Source organism: Coregonus clupeaformis, chromosome 15, assembly GCF_020615455.1.
Source record: "Coregonus clupeaformis isolate EN_2021a chromosome 15, ASM2061545v1, whole genome shotgun sequence".
Classification (NCBI taxonomy): Eukaryota; Metazoa; Chordata; class Actinopteri; order Salmoniformes; family Salmonidae; genus Coregonus; species Coregonus clupeaformis.
This window is the reverse complement of record NC_059206.1, coordinates 45,034,356-45,043,157: the sequence shown is the minus strand read 5'-3', so window position 1 is coordinate 45,043,157 and position 8,802 is coordinate 45,034,356. Positions and strand designations below refer to the sequence as shown.

Genomic DNA, 8,802 nt, shown 5'->3' with positions numbered 1-8,802 from the left:
CACTTTGTTTCAGTTGTTGTTTTTGGAGCACACGTTGAAGCACTGCAGGCAAGGAAGCAGTTCAACTCAACTGCGTTCAGATAAAGTACAATTGCAAGCAAGAGAGAAAGTTATTTACAAGGGCTCTGAAATTTAATATTTGTATTTAATTATGCCAGGGTGTGTATCATATATAATGTGAGAGAAAGAACATTCCGGAGAGCGGAACTTCGAAAGACCCAACACAAACATTCTGTTTCTCTGTGCCTATTTGGGTCCTCTAAATATTATCTAGGCTTAGTACAGTGACCCAAGTGTCAGAGGCTAATCAGATTTCAGTGTGACCCAACTGCTAACAACCCAATCAACCCAGCTCACATCTCTGAGTACACATACTAGATCTCAATGTGAGATCTAGTACATGTAAGCACATCAGGTGCTGTCAGTTAAGGTGATCGTCAGAGTGCCAGTTTGGAGAGCTGTGAGGCTACTGGTTAGTTTGGTGGCCGTGAGGGCTTTCGTTTTGGTTTTGAGTCTTTTGTTTGGGCATGCCTTTTTAAAAATATATGTATGTTTCGTCCTCATCTGAACAAATAATAATCTGCTTTGACTGGCTGACCAAGAGATCAAGAAGGAGCTGACCCTCTGCTGGATACATACATTCAACACCTCAACACTTACTTCACACATTAAGCACACATCAAATCAGGTTACAGGCCATGTACAGTGCATTCGGAAAGTATTCAGACAGCTTGACTTTTTCCACATTTTGTTACGTTACAGCCTTATTCTAAAATTGATTCAATTGTCCCCTCCCCCCCATCAATCTACACACAATACCCCATAATGACGAAGCAAAAACAGGTTTTTAGACATTTTTGCAAATTGATTTAAAACCAAAAATGGAAATATCACATTTACATAAGTATTCAGACCCTTTATTCAGAACTTTGTTGAATTAGCTTTGGCAGCGATTACAGCCTTGAGTCTTCTTGGGTATGATGCTACAAGCTTGGCACACCTGTATTTGGGGAGTTTCTCCCTTTCTTCTCTGCAGATCCTCTCAAGCTCTGTCAGGTTGGAGGGGGAGCATCGCTGCACAGCTATTTTCAGGTCTCTCCAGAGATGTTTGATCGGGTTCACGTTCGGGCTCTGGCTGGGCCACTCAAGGACATTGAGACTTGTCCCGAAGCCACTCCTGCGTTGTCTTGGCTATGTGCTTAGGGTCGTTATCCTGTTGGAAGGTGAACCTTCACCCCAGTCTGAGGTCCTGTGCGCTCTGAAGCAGGTTTTCATCAAGGATCTCTCTGTACTTTGCTCCGTTCATCTTTCCCTCGATTCTGACTTGTGTCCCAGTCCCTGCCGCTGAAAAACATCCCCACAGCATGATGCTGCCACCACCATGCTTCACCGTAGGGATGGTGCCAGGTTTGCTCCAGAAGTGACGCTTGGCATTCAGGCCATACAGTTCAATCTTGGTTTGACCAGACCAGAGAATCTTGTTTCTCATGGTCTGAGAGTCTTTAGGTGCCTTTTGGCAAACTCCAAGTGGGCTGTCATGTGCCTTTTACTAAGGACTGGCTTCCGTTTAGCCACTCTACCATAAAGGCCTGATTGGTGGAGTGCTGCAGAGATGGTTGTCTTTCTGGAAGATTCTCCCATCTCCACAGAGGAACTCTGGAGCTCTGTCAGAGTGACCATCGGGTTCTTGGTCACCTCCCTGACCAAGGCCCTTCTCCCCCGATTGCTCAGTTTGGACAGGCGGCCAGCTCTAGGAAGAGTCTTGGTGGTTCCAAACTTCTTCCATTTAAGAATGATGGAGGCCACTGTGTTCTTGGGGACCTTCAAAGCTGCAGAAATGTTTTGGTACCCTTCCCTAGATCTGTGCCTCGACACAATCCTGTCTCGGAGCTCTACAGACAATTCCTTCAACCTCATGGCTTGGTTTTTGCTCTGACATGCACTGTCAACTGTCGGACGTTATATAGACAGGTGTGCGCCTTTCCAAATCATGGCCAATCAATTGAATTTACCACAGGTGGACTCCAATCAGGTTGTAGAAACATCTCAAGGATGATCAATGGAAACAGGATGCACCTGAGCTCAATTTCAAGTCTCATAGCAAAGGGTCAGAATACTTATGTAAATAAGGTATTTGTTTTTCATTTTTAATAACTTTGCTAAAATATCTATAAACCTGTTTTCACTTTGTCATTATGGGGTATTGTGTGTAGATTGATGAGGAAAAAAATTAATTTAATCAATTTTAGAATAAGGCTGTAACGTAACAAAATGTTGAAAAAGTCAAGGGGTCTGAATACCTTCCGACTGCACTGTAGCTAGGCCTTAGACATAATGAGTGCAGCAAAATCAGTGGGCTAGTTATTGGTTTCATAACACTAGGCTTTGGAGAAAGCGGGAGTATAGTACTATTGGAAGTGGTTGGACTGTTGCTGGCCACTGAGGTTCTATCACTGAGTGTGAACCCATTAAAAATTAAATTTAACCAATAATTTTTTTAACGGCATGTCTATTACATGATTATAGCATCACTGTCTAAGGATTTACTGTGGACTGGTGAAATGGGATGCTTTTTTGTAAATTTTGGAAGGGGGGATTCTATTCTCTGCAGTGGCTTTTATTACAGTAGTTACAATGGCTAGTAAAGATTGGGGTAGCTTGGAGCTAGTGGAACCTTAAAAGAGTCATATATATACAGTGTGTATATATATATATATATATATATATATATATATATATATATATATATATATATATATGGAAAGAGGAATCCATAGACCTTCCCTCACTCCTCTCCCTGCAGTGTTGCATTTGTGTGAAAAATACATGCTCTCTTCAGGATAAATGCGCATGAATATATTACTTTTAATAATGTATATCATCCCATTATTCAGAAATGGGCTATCCAACTCTGAGCTGTTGAATATTTAGCCTGGAGCCAGAGGTTCTGTGCCTTCAGTCCTGGTTCTGCATCATTCCCAAAATGTCAGCTCAGAAAAGGTCTGATGATACCTGTATATCAGGGATGTCAGTCAGTTTGGCTGAGTGGCCATTTCTATTAACTCAAACATCAGGAGAAGGGTTAAACTGAAATAGAAAGAAAACACTTCTGCTTACATATACTGTACAGTGCCTTCAAAGTATTCACACCCCATGACTTATTCCACATTTTGTTGTTACAGCCCAAATTCAAAATATATATTTTTCTTATCCATCTACCCACAATACCCCATAATGACAAAGTGAAAACAAGTTTTTTTTTTATGTTTGCAAATTTACTGAAAATGAAATACAGAAATCTGTATTTTGTAATTTACATAAGTATTCACACCCTTCTGAATCAATACTTTGTAGAAGCACAGTTGGTGGCAATTACAGCTTTGAGTCGTCTTGGGTATGTCTGTATCAGCTTTGCACATCTGTATTTGGGGATTTTCTCCCATTCTTCCTTGCAGATTTTCTCAAGCTTTGTTAAGTTCGAGGGGGAGTGACGGTGAACAGCAATCTTCAAGTCTTTCCACTGATTTTCAATGGGATTCAAGTCTGGGCTTTGGCTGGGCCACTCAAGGACTTTCACATTCTTGTTCTGAAGCCATTCCAGCGTTGCTTTGGCTGCATGCTTGCGGTCACTGTCCTGTTGGAACATAAATCTTCTCTGAGATCTATGGACAGTTCCTTGGACTTCATGGTATAGTTCCTGCTCTGACATGCACTGTCAACTGTGAACCCTTTTATAGACAGGTGTGTTTCTTTCTAAATCATGTCCAAACAATTAAATTGGCCACAGGTGGACTCCAATCAAGTTGAAGGATGATCAAAGGAAATTGGATGCACCTGAGCTCAGTTTTGAGTGTAATAGCAAAGGGGTGTGATGACCTATGTAAATGAGATATTGATGTATTTCATTTTCAATAAATTTGCACAAATTTCAGAAAACATGTTTTCACTTTGTCATTATGGGGTATTGTGTGTAGATGGGTGATACAAAAATAATATTAAATCCATTTTTAATTCAGACTTTAACACAACAAAATGTGGAATAAGTCAAGGGGTATGAATACTTTCTGAAGGCCCTGTATGTAAAAAGCTCATTCCTGTTAGGCGCACAAATGGGGCCACAATAAATCAGATCGGGGGCGGCATGTTTGACACTACTGCTGTAAATAGGGGCTGTTGATTTAGCTTTGTTTCTTCAGTGTTTAGGTGTTGAGTAGGCCTGTCGTAAAGGTGGAGCTGTCGGTGAGGCCCCGTCTGGTCTTTTTGTGTTTCGTCTGCCCTGCCGGGAGGCTTCCCTTCCTGTTCCTCCATGCTGTCTGTCTGCCTATCCTGGCTGTCTGTCTGTGTCCTGGCTCCTGGCTGGGCTCTGAGGCAGCTGTGCTGATAAACCTGCAGGATTAAGAGGCCTGTTCACCCTGCACAGCACACACTCACAAAGGATTAGAGGGACAGGAGCCACTCTGTCCTTTAGCACCACCACAGTCCCTCAGGGACAGAGAGGGGAGATAATGGGGGGGAAATTGGGATTAGAGTCAGTGGAATATGGGGAAGGTATGGGTGAGATGGGATCGGTGAAAAGGGGAAGGATCTCTCATTAAAGCGGTCACCCTATTACCTTGACTGTGTAATGCTATTGGTAATAAAGATGCTGAGTAAATGTATAGGGTGAAAGTGTTGCAGTATGTTTATCAAATATATGCCCTTTTATTTACAGCACATGAAGTATGTACACCATTTTTATGTTGTGTGTAAATACACAGAAGGTGACCTCTGTTGGATAAAAGTTGCAACTGCATCCCATGAGAAGGGCACAAATCAATGAATTTACATTTATTTAGTAAATGTCCCCTCCATGAGGTTGACAAGTGAATTGCCTCTTATGACAGGTAGGCAGTAGCTGGTTTAATCCATTGGCTTGTGGTATAAAGTGATGAAATACACCATGACTTCAATTCACCATTTAATCTTAAAAATGCAATATAAATTAGGTTCATAATTTGAAATCTACAGGTTGTTTAGAGATTTAAAAAAAACAAATCACTGCAATGTGAGCAATGCACATAACCATATTCCAGGTATATACACAGTACAAACCAAAGCATGTCTCTTGCAAATGAATAAATAGATGCATTGACTTTGTTCTTTTGATTGGTCCAAAACCATGTCACCAGCACTATAGAATGACTCCCCTCAGTTTCCAACAATTAGCAAATACATTACCATTTCTGAAATAACCTTTTGGAAATAAAAAATAAATGCTTTCAAAATAGTATGAAGTACGACAACCCAATAGTGAATGAAACTGACATGTAAATGTATGTGCCAAATACTGTTTGGCATTGTGTTGACAAAATTGAAGGAATTTAAAATATGGATTCCACTGATGGAAACTCTTGATCCCCGGGACCACCCATACACAAAAATGTATGCACGCACGACTGTAAGTCGCTTTGGATAAAAGCGTCTGCTAAATGGCATATTATTATTATTATTATTACAGACTTAAATCGTTAACACAAAAATACATGTAAGAAGTGCAACCCTACTCAACTAAACGTTCAGTTGTTCAAACAAGCATGCAAAAGCCACGCAAACAAAACATCACTTGATAGACAACATAAGGCACTAAAACCACTAATGGTGGTTATAATCTCTAAAGGCATGGGATAGTTGACTTTCCCAGAAGCTAGAGGGCACTATCTCACATTTCTGAGCAGAGTTACAGTAGGGATTTCATGAGTCGTGTGCATTGTCAATCAATAGCAGAAATACTCTCCCCCTCCCACAGAGAGAGAGATGCAGTACTAGAACAACACTGACCAGGTCTCAGGATATCACTTCTGAATGTCTCTTACCTCTGGTGAATCACGTGTAACAGCAGCAGACTGCACAATAGGTTTACACACCAAGAGCTGTGCTACACCTGTACAATTTAGAAAACACTCAACACTTTCTGTCCAGTAGCAACTCATCATCGGCCAAACTATCAACATTCAGGGAGGAATTTAAAAGGAGGGACAGAAAAGTAATAATAAAAACGGTGACACGGATAAAATCATCTTCTTTGAAATAAAATCCTCAAAAGCTGGAATGTTCCATCACCTGAGAGAAAGGACGAAATACAGAAGACTGGAAGAAAGTAACATGCAGGATGCTGCTGCAGTCCGGTTTGGGGGACAACATCAAACGCTATAGTCCAGCTCTGCATTCAGTGTTGTGTACATCTCATAGATGGCATCCACAGTGGCCTTGAAATTGACAAGGAACTGGCGTACACTAGCCATGCAGTCCTCCTCTGTGACCTCTTTACCTTTTGAGAGGGCCTTGATAAAGTCTGACTTGTAGGGTGCTGCAAGCAAAGCCGCTTGGAGGGGACAGGGAGAAATCCAGTTGTTACATGGCAGACCTATGTTCAAATACATGTACGTGTGTATTTGAGTACATGTTATTTAAATACGTATTTTTAGTGTATTTGAGTATTTTCAAATAATATGGCATGAATTAACTACTTATATTGGAAGTATTTGAAAGTATTATCAAATAATTTCGGTAACACTTAACTTGACACCCAGTGTCATAAGCTGCAGGCTTAGAAGAAATATCAGCCCGCGCAGAGAAGCACGAGATTGAACTTCACTTAACTTTCTAGTTTTTTCCCCTTTAGTTCACACTATCAATGTTTCGCTCTACTGTGGGAATTGTGCTCGAATCAACGCAATATTAGCCACTTTCAATGTGGGTTTTGACACTCTTATGTAGGTGTCATAACCAGCCATAAAATAATGCAATATAAGTCACAACAGGTGTAAATATATGGGTAATGACAGTGTTATGACCATATTATGACAGGTTATGACAATTTATGTCAGTTATGATATTATGACATGGTTATGACCGATGTATTATTTAAGATACACTCTTTGAAGGGTTTCAGATGTTTTCGGAAGATTGTATATTTTATTTGAGTCAGTGTATTTGAGTATTTTCAAATACTTTCCAAGTCTATTTCCAAATACATTCCCATATTCAACTACTTGTCTTTTCAAATAAAACTTTTCTAAATACCTACTTCCAAATGTCTTTGAAAGTAATACCCTAAATAGTATTTGAACCCAGGTCTGTTACATAGTTAGTACACCTTCACTGAGCAGTTAATCTACATTCAAATTCAACAATGTAGTTTTCAGTTATTACATTTATAAATGTTTTACTTTGGGTGAATGAAGTTCAATATGAAATCAATACACTCAGAGGTGCTTGAGAACCAGGGTTAAGTAGAAAACCAGGTCAAGGGTCAAAGGAGGTCAAGACTATGCTACCACATTACTTTAGTCACATGGTCTTACCTTAAAGATCTTCTGCACTAGCCAGCTGTGGTATTTCTTCAGGGCCTGGTCGTAGGCTTTGGTGATGTTGACACGGATGAGGTCAGGGTTGTTCTCGTCTTTCACTCCGTCTGCCAAGCTCTTCAGCAGGATCTGGATGAAACAGAGACCTCTGTGGGAGAGGACAATCAGCTTAACTCACCTGATTTCAGTCGCACCATTATTCATGATATGTAGATCTCGATCTAGACATAAGCACACAATTTCACGGCCTTTAGGCTGCACAAACCTCTGCTTTAACACATTCACATGATGATTCTGAGCTCACCTCTTCAGCCACATTAGGGCCAAGGTGGCTCCCACTTTGGGCCACTCTGTGCCATGTGCCTCCTTCTCTGCCTCCACTATCTGCTGTAGTGTTGCATACTTGACAGGGTCCTTGTCAAACACACCTCAGATTTTCTGGAAGAAAAATATTACCATCCAAATGTATGAGCTTAGGCATTAGTTATAGACATAAATTGCAGTAGGTTTACTTATTTTCCATCCCGCCGCTGGCTACGAGGGCGGCACACAAGGCACAATTAGAGTGTGTGGAAAACATGCTTACTGTTATATTGCCACTGATGTCTGATTTGATAGGAACAAATACTTTTGACCCCAGGCAGCCTGGAAAGGAGAGGAATTAAACATTTAATCGAAATGCAACCAAGCAGTTGTGAGTATATGCAGACTCAGCATCTTGGACGTAGCTGGACGCCTTCTTGGGGGGAGGAAAGATTTAGAAATCAGACAATAATTATGGTAATTCTATGATTGTTTCTTGTTGGGCAATCAATAGAGAAAAGGGTCCAATCATATAGTCTGAAGTCACAAAGAGGCCAATGCAGCGTGTAGTGTGGAAGGAAAGAGAGGGGCTACAGCAGCTCCATACAAACCCACATTCACATGGTTCCTCTTGACCTGGGGTTTCACTCCTTTAGTTTCACTACCTTTTTACAATATCTTCCTTGGTTTTAAAATCAGATTCGTAAGCTTTATGCCTAGACTATTCATTGACATTTCCAAGATGTCAAAACAACATTGTGCAAGGTTGTTACAACACTTAACAGACAATAGCCCATTTAAATCCCAAGATGAGCCTATGATTGAGCCATCCACAAAGATAGTTTATTTGTGGCTCATTCAAAATTGCATAAAAGGTTATTATGGTACTTTATTAGTATGGGTGATGGTAACCTTTGCAAGTCTGACTTTGATCAAGTAATTATAATGCTGTACTCACTCCACATCATTTGTTATTTATTCAACTAGGTCAATGACAAGGAATAGCCCACTTTATTGCTACGTTCATGTCATGTCAGAAACTCGGGAACTCAGAGTTAAAATGAATAAAAGTTATTTGAGTAGAGCTTCCTATTGGTTAATTCTGTTACCACCCAAGTGGGAAACTCGGGATCTGACCAATGATTTATATATA

At 40.5% G+C, this 8,802-nt stretch overlaps 1 pseudogene; it reads right to left on the bottom strand.

Moving 5' to 3' along the window:
* Nucleotides 1-7,044: 7,044 nt before the first annotated feature.
* LOC121583465 lies at nucleotides 7,045-8,614 on the bottom strand (annotated as a pseudogene).
* Nucleotides 8,615-8,802: the final 188 nt, after the last annotated feature.